This window comes from Symphalangus syndactylus, chromosome 18 (genome assembly GCF_028878055.3).
Source record: "Symphalangus syndactylus isolate Jambi chromosome 18, NHGRI_mSymSyn1-v2.1_pri, whole genome shotgun sequence".
Lineage (NCBI taxonomy): Eukaryota > Metazoa > Chordata > Mammalia > Primates > Hylobatidae > Symphalangus > Symphalangus syndactylus.
Genome location: NC_072440.2, coordinates 71,568,255 through 71,582,461, shown reverse-complemented (window position 1 = coordinate 71,582,461; position 14,207 = coordinate 71,568,255). Strand labels below are relative to the sequence as shown.

Genomic DNA, 14,207 nt, shown 5'->3' with positions numbered 1-14,207 from the left:
AACTCATGTGCCAGTGTGTGCAATTTTCATGTCCTAAGGCTACAATGACGAACAGGCTCATATCTGGGGATAATGTGCATTTGCACTATTAATGGTAGGCTATGGCTACTGAACAGATTCTCACAAGGCTGGTCTTATCTCCAAGTGCCTCACTCACCCACGAATCCTTCCTGGTATTCAAACTATTCATACTTTACATATAAATAAACTCAATGATAGCAAAAATAATGATGACAGCCAACATTTACTGAGTGTTTATAATTTTCTAGATGCAGAATGTCTTCTATGAACCATCTTATTTAATCCTTAAAAGAAGCCCATGGGCTGGGCGTGGTGGCTCACGCCTGTAATCCCAACACTTTGGGAGGCTGAGGCAGGCAGATCACGAGGTCAAGAGATCAAGACCATCCTGGCCAACATGGTGAAACCCTGTTCTACTAAAAATACAAAAAAATTAGCTTGGCATAGTGGTGTACGCCTGTAGTCCCAGCTACTTGGGAGGCTGAGGCAAGAGAATCGCTTGAACCCAGGAGGCGGAGGTTGCAGTGAACCGAGATCACGCCACTGCACTCCAGCCTGGTGATAGAGAGAGACTCTATCTCAAAAAAAAAAAAAAAAGAAAAAGAAAAGAAACCTATGGGGCTATTTATAAATAAATATAATTCTTTTTATAAATGAGACATTGAGACACAGAATCTGTGCTGTCCTGGTGATGGCTCACACTGAGTTGCAAGAGCCAAAGCAAGCTGACAGAGTTTTAGAAATTTTGTGGGTTGGTTGTTAAGTGCAGCCGTTGTTACAGATTAAATTATATACACTTTCAATTAAATGAATTATATTTAAAACGGAAGCAAGTATTCAAAACTCATAACTTTCTAGTTATTTTACTACATTTCACTATTATGTATGCTTTTGACGATATTTATGTTAATTGTGTCTGTGTGGCAAAAATACCAGAAAATGGTATGCTACTGCACATCACTTCTCACTAATACCATGTTGGTATTTTAAAGTAGGCCATAGTGAAAGCATTTACATCATGGAAAATAGAAGATGCTACTAGGCAGAGCTAGCTTGGTTTCCCTCCCTCCCTCCCTCCCTCCGTTCCTTCCTTCCTTGCTTCCTTCCTTCTTCCCTCTCTACCTTTCTCTCTTTTTGGAAAACTGGTTTTAAACATTTACTAGCACACTACTGAGTAGAGAAATTAAGTAACTTGTCCATGGCCTTCCCTCTGAGTGTTAAGACAAAGATTCAAACCCAGCCATTAACTCCAGCGACGATTCTATAAACCACATTCCTAGAAGACTAATACTGCTTATAAACAACCCAGTATGTGTTTCATGAACCCACTTAATTACCTGTCCTACACCCCATACCTTCTCTGATTACTCACCTAGCTCTCAACTCACAGAAATGTCATCTTTTCCTGGTATTCTCTGATCTACCTCGGGTCCTTAGTAAACTCTAAACTCTGGCAGAGTAGGGCCTGTGGCTCCATCTGATTTATCATTGTAATCCACCTTTCTAGGATAATGCTTGGCACTATATTCAATTTTGTTTTTGCACAAGGAATAAAAACAATTATGTGCATATATTATTTCTCCTTCTGGAGTGTATGCTCCTTAAGAATTAGTTCTATGATTCATTTCTAAGACCAGCAGCCCAACACCAGGCACAGAGCCACATACAGATTAAATACTTAGTAGCTATGCGCTTTAGTAAAAGTTACCAGAATTCAGGGATCAGCTTTTTTTCCTATAGTAAAGCCTCCTGAGAGCAAGTTTTGATGAAATTGGAAGAAGACTAGGAAAATTCAGGACCCCAAGTTTGGAAGTACAGGATGACCTTGGTCATGGTGTAGGGGTAATAGCCCAAGGCATAGAGAATGGACAATATATATAAGGGTATGAGTGAGATTTAGGGGGGTAAAGCACACCGGAAGGGTTGGCTGTGAGAGCCACCTTGCCTATCTTCTGCTTGGTTGAGACTCAGTACTTCAGATAGCTAAGAGCAATGATGTCTGTGTATGTGTTTCACATTAAAACAATAAGAAAAGTAATTTGTCATGGTGAAAATAACCCTAGCCAGGGCCCAAGGAGACCTGCATTTGAATCCTGGATGTGTTAGATTGCCTTAATGATCTGAATTTTCTTCCCTTCCGTGTATTCACACCTTTGTCATTAAACTTGACAACACGTTCCTGTTCTGATTCTGGGCTCATCTAGTTGACCTACGTTAGCCAATAAAATGAGGCAAAAGTAACCACGTTCCAGTTACAAGATTTGCTTTGTCCAGTAGAATGAGACAGAAGTAACCATATGCCAGCTCCAAGACCATGTGCACGTTTTCATTGTTCCCTTAACTGTGCTATCACCATGAGAAGGACTTTCCCTGATGATCCCAGCAAAAGGATAAGAGAAACATAAAGTAAACTCAACCACAGTGGAAACCACCCTACATCTGCCAAACCCTGACAAACATGCAGTCTTTCTTTTTCTCTTTCTCTCTCCCCCTCTTCCCCTCCCCTCTCCCTTCCTTCCTTTGACAGAGTTTCACTCCTGTTGCCCAGGCTGGGGTGCAATGGCGTGATCTCGGCTCACTGCAACTTCTGCCTCCCAGGTTCAAGCGATTCTCCTGCCTCAGCCTCCCGAGTAGCTGGGACTACAGGCATGCACCACCACGCCCAGCTAATTTTTGTATTTTTAGTAGAGACAGGGTTTCCCATGTTGGTCAGGCTGGTCTCGAACTTCTGACCTCAGGTGACCCACCTGCCTCAGCCTCCCAAAGTGTTAGGATTACAGGTGTGAGCCACCAATCCTGCAGATTTGTTATGAATCATAAATGATTAATGTCTAAGTGGTTGAGTTGTGGAGTGGTTTGTTATATAGCAACAGCTAACTGATACAGTGGCCCTTCGGTCTTAGTCAGCTCTGACTGCCATATCATAGGCCAGGTGGCTTAAACAACAGAAATGTATTTTCCCACAGTTGCAGAGGCTGGAAAGTCCAGATCAATGTGCTGGCCAATTCAGTTCTTGGTGAGAGCTGTTTTTGTGGCTGGGGGATGGTTGGCTTCTTGCTCCATGCTCATATGGCCTTTCCTCAGTGCATACATTCAGAGAAAGAGCAAACAAGCAAGATTTCTGGTGTGTCTACTTGGAAATGGGATGCTAATCCAAACGGATCAGGGCCCCATCATTATGACCTCATTTAACCTTAATTACTTTCTTAGAAGACCTATCTTCAAATATAACCCCACTACGGGTTAGGGCTTAGACATAGAAATTTTGGGAGGACACAAACATTTGGTCCATGCTACCTCCCTTAGGATTCTTTTACTCATCTGAAAGATAAAAGGTGTATGGTCATAATACACATCCAATAAATATTTATTGAATCAAGAATATTGGACTATATATATCTAAGAAACATTTCAGGATGTTTTTTTCTTTTTTTGTTGCCATAAATGCATCTAGAATTGATACAAGAGGGAAAAATGCTCTCCTCTATTCAAATTAAACTGTCTGCAAGTAAGGAGGGGCATAGAGATGCCTACTATTTAAATACATGCAAGTACATTTAAGATTATTGAGCAGGGAACTCAACTATTCCATTCAATTGTTCCTTCAAGTCCTAGGTCAGCACTTGGCATAAAGTAGGTAATTCAATATAGTTATCGAATTAAAAAAATGACTGAGGTAATCAGTCCAGTCAGGGCTTGTGCCTGCCTATAGCTGTCCTCAGAAAGTTCAGGGAGACAAGGCGGGATACAGTCTGAATCATGGGAAAGAATGGTCCTCTGCCTGACTAATAGGAAGTACAAAGATGAAAACAGAGGAGGTGTTGAGCTATCCTGATGGCTCAAGAGTTGTCTTGGGGCAGTCCAACTGGCACCTCCTTCCTGTTCCTCCTTCGTGATTACCGTGACATCCCACAGCATGTTAACTGCAACTGATTCCAAACCACACTGATGTTCCCCCTTTGTTCTCCAAACCTAATTGTGCTTGTCCTCAGTATCTGCCTGATTGTTCAAGTGAGAGATGAGTCATCTCTTGCTTCTTTACTTCCCACTCAATGGAGCCCACAGCTCCATTTCCCCACTGAAATGACAAAATCCAATTTGACATTATTTATAGCCACTGAGCTGTCATTTGGTGGGGAGTGGCCATGGGCCAGGCAGTGCTCTAGATGACTAGTCTAAAAGATCTCACCTAATCCTCATCATAACCTTATGATGTGAGTATATTCTTTATATCATATTCATCAAATAGGGGCTCAGAAAGGTTAAGTGATTTTCCCAGGGACACAGAGTTGGATAAAGGGATTTGCACTTAATCTGATGGACTTTAAAAACCCTGCCCTTTCCACATTGTCAAATTATCTCCAGCCCAGATGCTTTCTTCTCTTCTTTCTCCATTGTCTCTGTTCTTTGGAATCGGGCATTCACCTCTGCCCCCATGGTACCCGCACATGTCTCTACTATAGCTCTTATCATATGAGATGATAACTATTCACCTGCTTGACTATCACTCTGCTAGCAATGTCTTATTCTCCCCTCTGTTCTGCATTCTCAGCTCATTGTCAGATATATAGTACCTGTTCCATAAATACTTTTAGAAATTAATTAAATTCCTTCATCTCTAATTACCAAACCTGTTATCTTTCACAGAGTAGAGGGTTACTTCTGACATAAATTGTGAAGAAGAGAATCTCCCCTATCACCCCATTATTTTCTGTAAGAACAAGTCTAGTTAACCACCCCCCAACAAAAGGGCCAGGGTTCTCTTCAGGTACTCCTGCTGTGAGACAAGAGCAGCAGAAGGACTCCCATGCCCTGACAGTTGGAAGAGATCAAGCTCCCAAGGTGCCGTCTGCTCCCGTGGGTTTGGCCTGCCAGGGAAGAGCTCAGCAAATCCAGCTGAAAGATGGTGATGAAGTCAGACTGGGTGCTGGCTGAGTGCCTAATTCCAGAGATTTACTCTCTTCCAGATGCTAGAAGCATCTTCGCCCCATTTTCTTACTGCATTTCCAGGCCTTGTAGTTACAATATATTCTCTTGTAAAACAAACACAGACATGACCCCATCTTTGTCAACACAACCCCATCTTTGTGCACAAAATGGCGCTCTACAGCCTACTGGTTACCTGGCTGTAGAAAGCTCTGGGTGTGCAGCAGTACCATGTGACCTCAGTCCTGTGCCAACAGGCCAAGGTGGCGATGAGCCACTTTGAGCCCAAGTACATCCACTATGACCTGCTAGAGAACATTAACATTGTTCGCAAACAATTTAACTGGCCTCTGACCCTCTCGGAGAAGATCGTGTATGGACACCTGGATGACCCCGCCAGCCAGGAAATCGAGTGGGGCAAGATGTACCTGCAGCAGCGGTCAGACAGTGTGGCCATGCAGGATGCAACAGCCCAGATGGCCATGCTGCAATTCAACAGCAGCAGGCTCCCAAGGTGACTGTGCCATCCACCATCCACTGTGACCATCTGATTGAGGCCCAGCTCAGGAGTGAGAAAGACCTGCACCAGCCCAAGGACATCAACCACAAAGTTTATAATTTCCTGGCAACTGGAAGTGTCAAATATGGCATGGGCTTCTGGAAGCCTGGATCTGGAATCATTCACCAGATTATTCTGGAAAACCGTGAATACCCTGGGGTTCTTCTGATTGACACTGACTTCCACACCCCCAGTGGTGGCAGCCTGTGGGGCAACTGCATTGGAGTTGGGGGTGCTGAGCTGTGGATATCATGACTGGGATCCCCTGGGAGCTGAAGTGACCCAAGGTGATTGGCGTGAAGCTGATGGGCTCCCTCTCCGGTTGGACCTCACCCAAAGATGTGATCCTGAAGGTGGCAGGCATCCTCACAGTGAAAGGTGGCACAGGTGCAATCATGGAATACCACAGGCCTGGTGTAGACTCCATCTCCTGCACTGGCATGGCGACAGTCTGCAACATGGGTGCAGAAATTGGGGCCACCACTTTCGTGTTCTCTCACAACCTCAGGATGAAGAAGTACCTGAGCAAGACCTGCTGGGCATACATTGCCAATCTAGCTGATGAATTCAAGGATCACTTGGTGCCTGACCAACTAATTGAAGTTAACCTCAGTGAACTGAAGCTGCACATCAATGGGCCCTTCACCCCTGACCTGGCTCACCCAGTGGTAGAAGTTGGCAAGGTGGCAAAGAAGGAAGAATGGCCTCCGGACATCTGAGTGGGTCTGATTGGCAGCTGCACCAATTTAAGCTATGAAGATATGGGGCGCTTAGCAGCTGTGGCCAAGCAGGCACTGGCCCATGGCCTCAAGTGCAAGTCCCAGTTCACTATCACTCCATGCTCTGAGCACATCCGTGCCTCCACTGAGCTGGATGGCTACGGACAGACCTTGAGGGATGTGGGCAGCATCATCCTGGCCAATGCTTGTGGCCCTTGCATTGGCCAGTCGGACAGAAAGGACATCAAGAAGCGGGAGAAGAACATAATTGTCACCTCCTACAACAGGAACTTCACGGGCCACGATGACACGAACCCCGAGACCCATGCCTTCATCACGTCCCCAGAGACTGTCACAGCCCTGGCCAGTGTGGGAACCCTCAAGTTCAACCCAGAGACCGACTACCTGACAGGCAAGGATGGCAAGAAGTTCAAGCTGGAGGCTCCGGATGCAGATGAGCTTCCCCAAGCGGAGTTTGGCTCAGGGCAGGACACCTACCAGCACCCCCGCACGGGATACCACTGACCACATCTCGGCTGCTGGCCCCTGGCTCAAGTTCCGTGGGCACTTGGACAACATCTACAACAACTTGCTCAGTGCTGCCATCAACATTGAAAACAGCAAGGCCCACTCTGTGCACGTTGCCGTCACCCATGAGTTTGGCCCCTTCCCTGACACTGCCCGCTACTACAAGAAACATGGCATCAGTTTGGTGGTGAATAGGGATGAGAACTATGGCGAGGGCTCAAGCTGGGAGCAGGCCGCGCCGGAGCCTCGCCACCTCAGGGGGCTGGGCCATCATCCCCAGAGCTTTGCCAGGATCCACGAGACCAACCTGAGGAGGCAGGGCCCGCTGCCCCTGACCTTCGCTGACCCAGCTGACAACAAGATTAACCTTGTGGACAAGCTGACCATTCAGAGCCTGAAGGACTTGCCCCTGACAAGCCCCTGAAGTACATCATCAAGCACCCCAGGTGATCGTCCTCCTGAACCACACCTTCAACCAAAGAGACGGAGCCATCGAGTGGTTCAGTGCCGGCAGTGCCCTCAACAGAATGAAGGAGCTGCAGCAGTGAGGGCGGCGTCTTCCCCGCAACCCCCCTCCCTCCCTCCCTCTTCCCCCAGCGCTGGCGTCATGTTCAAGTTCAGCTCCACATGCACCATAAGGGGATCCGATCCATCCAGCCATGGCTTCTTATTCCAAGATGTCGTAACCAAACGTCCTTCCTGCTCCCTGCTGAGCCCGGGAGTGACTGTGGCTGGGAGGTGGTGGGGGGGCGGGGGGTAGGTTCTTAAAATAACTTTTTAGTCCCTGCCTTCCTATTTTTAGTTTTCAGATTTTAAGCAGCTCCATGCAATTGCCATGCAATTGTATTTATTTTTGATGACAAGACTCCCATCTAAAGTTGGAAAAAAAAAAAAATACGGCGGCTCACGCCTGTAATCCCAGCACTTTGGCAGGTGGGCGGATCACCTCAGGTCGCGAGTTCCAAACCAGCCTGGCCAACATGGTGAAACCACGTCTCTACTAACAATACAAAAATTAGCCGGCTGTGTGGCACGCACTTGTAATCCCAGCTACTCAGGAGGCTGAGGCACAAGAATTCCTTGAACCCGGGAAGAGGAGTTTGCAGTGAGCCTAGAGTATGCCACTTCACTCCAGCCTGGGCAAGAAGAGTGAGACTCTGTCTCCAAAAAAAAAAAAAAAAATCAAATACAATAAAACAAAACAAAGTAAAACAAAACTAACAACAGTGACAATAACATTAACCTTTAGTGTCCTGTAAAACTTGGTTCTTGCTACATGCCTGCACTTTCCTGCCTTCAACATCCTAGTTCGGCTTATCTTGAGTGATTCCATTCTCTCTGTCTTCCAGAATTCATGTCTGGGCACAAAAATTGCCTGTTCCAAAGAGGTAATTAAAGCAGGATGAGCCTGATTTCCTGAAGAGGGGAGTGCCAGACAACCTGGCTGTGAACTCAACCCAGCATTCAAGTAATCCCTGAATTTGTTTGGCAAAAATCAAACCAGCAGTTACCCAAGATAAGAAATTAGGTGATTTTTTTTTTTTTTTTTTTTTTTTTTTTGCTTGTTTGCTGGCTGGCTGGCTTGCTTCTTTGTCTACGTGAGAGAAGTTACTGAAATATTTTTATCTTGCTTTCTAAATAATCAATCTTGCCCCAGCAGAAAACAAAACAAAACAAGTCTGTGTTATATTCTGCACTGGGATGTTTCAAAGAACAGGTCATGGCTGGGAGCCTTGGGAAACTGTTGGGAGTTCAGCTGGCGTGAGGCGGTAAAGGCTAGAGTTTAGAAAAAGTGAGTTTCTGTGGAGAAAGTAAAGCAAAATATCTCATGGTTTTAACCTTTGTATTTTCCAACTCATTTCTGCCCTTACTCCCCAAGGTTTTAGAATCTTAGGAACACGAGTCTAATGACTTCTAAAGCCAAATATGCAAGGTTAAGCAAACTTTGCAGGTTACCTGCACCACCCTCCACAAAACTCTCCTCACTTCGGACAGCAGCCACAGGCTCCAGCGCTCCCAGGTCCCACTCCCTTCTGACCAGCTGGCTGCAAACTCAGAGGCTCCCACTACCTCTTCAGATGTAATGTCACTAGAATAACTCATAGAACTCAGGAAAGTGCTGTACTTATTATTACAATGCTCCTTTAGCCGAAAGATACAAATCAAAACCAGCCAAAGGGAGAAGCATAGGGTGAGGTCTAGGAAAGTTCCCCACTTGAAGCTTCTGTCATCCCCAGAGATGTAACCTTCTCACTACAGTGTGGAAAACTGCCAACCAGGGGAACTCACTGGAACGGAAAAAAAAAATTTTTTTTAATGGACATGTAATAATTGTACATATTTATGGGGTGCATAGTGATGTTGTCATACAAAAAATTCATAGCGATCAGATCAAGATTGGCATATCCATCATCTCAAACATTTATCTAAGGGGAATACTATGGAGGTTCCACAAAAAACTACAAATAGAACTACCATATGACCCAGCAATCCCACTACTGGGTATTTATTCAAAGGACAGGAAATAAGTATATCAAAGAGACATCTGTTCCCCCATGTTTATTGCAGCTTTATTCACAATAGCCAAAGTGTCCAACCTTGGTGTCCAGCAATGGAGGAATGGATAAAGACAATAGAATACTATCAGCCAGAGCAGGCGCAGCGGCTCACGCCTGTAATCCCAGCACTTTGGGAGGTCAAGACGGGGGGATCACAAGGTCAGGAGTTCCAGACCAGCCTGGCCAACATGGTGAAACCCGTCTCTACTAAGAATACAAAAATTAGCTGGGTGTGGTGGTAGGTGACTGGAGTCCCAGCTACTCAGGAGGCTGAGGCAGGAGAATCGCTTGAACCTGGGAGGCGGAGGTTGCAGTGAGCTGAGATCGCGCCACTGTACTCCAGCCTGGGCAACAGAGCGAGACTCCATCTGGGAAAAAAAAAAAAAAAAGAATACTCTCAGCCATAAAAAAGACTGAAATCCTGTCACTCACTGCAACATGGATGGAGCTGAAAGACATTATGTTAAGAGACATAAGACAGGAACAGGACCTCTTAGCAAAAAGTATCAGATGTAGTCTGAAGGGCCCACCATGAATAACAGACACTGCTATCACTGGGGAAATTTCAAGGGCCTAGAGGTTACCTTCCAGGTACGGTGAGATAAAGGCCAGCCAGATTCTTTTTCATACAATGAGGAAATGCGAACTGAGACTTGATGACCTGATGGATCTCACCATTCTACCTCTTCTCAGCCCTCTTTTCTTTTGACAGAACTGTCTTACCTGATTAAGGGGCTGTCAGTCCAGCATAGGGTTCTGAGTGTCCAAACACCAGAGTCTCCTCTTAAATCCCCCATCTCGCTGTGTAATCTTAGAAAAGTCCCTTAATTTGTTGAGCTTGAGTGTCCCCAGTTGTAAGCGAAAGTGTTAGACTATAATCCATGAGCTACATCAAACAGATGGTTCTATGGCTAAGCCACTAAAACTCTCTGGAGACTAAATTTCCTCATCTTTAAAATAAGGAGACTAGATTAGATGATTTCTCCCTGGGCTAAAAACCCATGATTTTAGTACCTTACAACCTTTGTAAAGTGTAAGGAAAAGATGCATCAGCACTATTTCACATGGCAATTCTATTTTCTACTTTATTGTCCTCTCCTCTCCCCGAAATAAGAGAGTGACTGCCTAATGTGTTATCAGGTGCCCCTCACACGGATGGCAAAGAGTTTCCCCTTTGCTTCTGGGGAAATAAAAGAAACAGAAAGTGGGAGACAGGAATAAATTTTAAAGGCTGGGTAAGGGACCAGCCAAGAAGGCATAGCTGAAAGAATTTTTGTCCCTTAGTAAATATTATTTTTGCATTAACTACGTGTTGCAAAAAGTAAAGAACATTATATATAGGAAAAAGACCTCAATTCCAAAATGTGGGCATTTTCAAATTGTTAGGCAAATGTGCTTTCCTGATGGCCCATGAACATTCTGTATTTAAAATAAAAGTAAATAAAAGCTATATGTTAATGCTGCTGATGTCTCCCAGAGCAAAACCAAGAAATGACCCTTTGCTGGGCTCCAAATGCCCCTTAGTTCATGTCTTTGTCATTGATCTTCACAATAAGACTATTAACTTACTAGTGTGTCTGGCCCTCTGAATCAATAGCTCACAAATTTTTGGATCATACACTCTCAAAAAGGGTTAAAAATGCATGCCGTCAATACCCCCAAAATGTATGTCATTCATTTTTAAATTATGCCCGCATCTTACTTTATTTAAATGTGTCTATTCAAATAGGCTTTATTACTTTTGGAAATCATGGTTTATGAAAATATGATAGAACAATTTGAAGGTCTGGCTCAAAATTCAGTTTATTTTGATATTTGGTTTTAATGGTCACTGTATGACCTGCATATCCTGCATTAATAAACACCATTAATGGTCACCAAAATTATAAGAATAAATAATACAGGGGTCCAAATAGAAGAATCATGTCATTTGCAAAGCTTACTCAATCTTGATAATCATTTTTCAGTTACGCAAAAGTTTTAGTTCAAATCTTGTTAGTATATTTTTATATTCCCCAAGGTCTATTACTTTTTTTTTGCAAATAAAATAAGAGGTGCATTGTTAAATATATATTATTTATATTTAATAGGCTTTAATTAGACTTTAATTTTAATAGACTTTTAATTTTTAGAGCAGTTTTAGGTTCACAGCAAAATTGAGCAGAAAGTAAAGGGAGTTCCCATGTACCCCCTTCTGCTACACAGCCTCCCCCACTTATCAGCATAAATGTACCACAGTGGAAGATTTATTACATCACTGAACCTATATGGAAACATTATCATCCAAAGTCCACAGTTTACATGAGGTCCACTCTTGGTGTCACACATTCTGTAGGTTTTGCCAAGTATATAATGACATGCATCCACAATTATTGTATCATACAGAATAGTTCCACTACTCTAAAATTCCTTTAGGCTCAGCTTATTCACCTACCCCTCCCCACAACTCCTGGTAACCACTGATCTTTTTCCTGACTCCATTGTTTTGCCTTTCCCAGAATGTCATATTGTTGTGATGTAGGAAGGGGAACTCAACTCTGGAGGTGGGCTTAGACATCGGACCAAATTAAGGACTAGCTAAAACAGGTCTGAGCAGAAGCACCTCCCCATAACATATGCTCACCAGTGTGTCATGTCAGTTTACCATTGCCATGGCAACACCCAGAAGTTACTGCCCCCTTTCCATGGCAACAACCAGTCAACCCAGAAGTTACCACCCTCATTTTGTAGATTTCTGCATAAACTACCATTAATTTGCATATAATTAAAAGTGGGGTTAAATATTAGTGCAAACCTGACTCTGAGCTGCTACCCTGGACACCACTGCCTATGGGGTAACCCTGCTCCACAAGGAGCAGTACTTCTGCCATGTCAATAAAAGTTGTTATTTAATACCACCCGGCCCACCCTTGAAGTCTTTTCTGGGTGAAGCCAAAAACCTTCCCTGGCTAAGACTTAATACTGGGGCTTGCTTGTCCTGCATCAGTTGGACTCATGCCGTATGTAACCTTTTCTGATTGATTTCTTCTACTCACATGCATTTGAGTTTCCTCCATGTCCTTTCATATAGTGTTGAATAACCATAGTTATTCATTGTATGGATATACCACAGTTTATCCATTCACCTACTGATGGACATATTGGTTTATTCTAAGTCTTGGCAATTATGCATAAAGAAGGTAGAAACATCCATGTGAAGGATTTCTGTGAACTAAGTATTTAGTTCATTTGCATAAGTATCAAGGAAGTATGTTGCTGGATCATATATAAGATTTTTATAAGAAACTGCCAAACTGTCTTCCAAAGTAGCTGTACCACTTTCATTCCTACTAGCAGTGAATAAGAGGTAATAATTATTTGTTATAATCACTTATTCATTTTAGGAGGTTTTTTTTCCTATGTAAACAATGATATCATCTGCGAACAAAAATGGTTTTATTTCTTTCTGTTCTATATAATAATAAAATAATGAATGTGTAAAAGAATATATAAAGGGAGCTACAAAGTAAAAAGTAAATGTTTTCCTCCCATTTCATATCTCACAACAACCAACAATGAATGTTTTAATTGCCTCTTCTTTTAGGCATTTTATATATATATAGGCTTACGTATGGGTATGTGTTTTTAAAATTTTACACAGAATCTGATCTTATTATATATGTAGTCTACAACTTGTATTTTCCCCTATTTATTCATATTAGGCTACAGATGTCTACATCACTAGTTTTCTAGCTTCATAGAAATCCTTCGTGTGGCTATACCACAAGATACTTAACTAGTATCCTATTGGTAGACACTTGTTTGCAGTTTTTCAGTGTTGCAAACAATACTACAGTGAATATCTCTGTTCACGTATTGTGTGCCCTTATACAATAATATTTATAGTATAAAATGCCTGGGAGAGGCTGGGCACAGTGGCTCATGCCTGTAATCCCAGCACTTTGGGAGGCCGAGGTGGGTGGATCACAAGGTCAAGAGTTCAAGACCAGCCTGGTCAATATGGTGAGGCTGAAGCAGAAGAATCACTTAAACCCGAGAGGCAGAGGTGGGAGTGAGCCAAGATTGTGCCACTGCACTCCAGCCTGGGCGACAGAGTGAGACTCTGCCTAAAAAACAAAAACAAAAAATTCCTGCGAGAAGAACTGCTAGGCATAAAAAAGCCATATTTAAACTTTGATTGAAATTTCTGATTTCAGCTTTGACATGTAAAGAGCTTGGAAATCATTTGTCTTGTTCTTCAATAAAAAGCTGGAAAAATTAAAAATTAATAACTTTTCTTGGACTTATGAGAGAACTAATATGACAGGGCAAATCACCACCCTAAAATTAGTGGTGATAGGCATAATCCAGAGAGACGCAGCCCAGATAGAAGCTGTGAGTGCCATAAACAGAACACTCAAGAGGAAGTTTTGATGAATTTCTGGAAGCCAAATATGGGATAATGCGAAAACAAAAACTTCCTGAAGGCTGTGGTTTTGATGGGGTAGTCCCCACTTTTTTTTTTTTTTTTTTTTTTTGAGACGGAGTCTCGCTCTGTCACCCAGGCTGGAGTGCAGTGGCGCAATCTCGGCTCACTGCAAGCTCCACCTCCGGGTTCATGCCATTCTCCTGCCTCAGCCTCTCCGAGTAGCTGGGACTACAGGCGCCCGCCACCACGCCCGGCTAATTTTTTGTATTTTTAGTAGAGACGGGGTTTCACCGTGGTCTCGATCTCCTGACCTCGTGATCCGCCCTCCTTGGCCTCCCAAAGTGCTGGGATTACAAGCGTGAGCCACCGTGCCCGGCCGTCCCCACACTTTTGTGTACTTTAACTACGTGAAGTCTACCGGGACCTAAGTGTTTCTTTTTGAGATGGAGTTTTGCTCTTGTTGCTTAGAGCGGAGTGCGATGGCCCGA

At 43.6% G+C, this 14,207-nt stretch overlaps 1 pseudogene; it reads left to right on the top strand.

The window, feature by feature from the left end:
* The first annotated feature begins 5,117 nt into the window (after positions 1-5,117).
* Positions 5,118-7,301, top strand: LOC129467870 (aconitate hydratase, mitochondrial-like; annotated as a pseudogene).
* Positions 7,302-14,207: the final 6,906 nt, after the last annotated feature.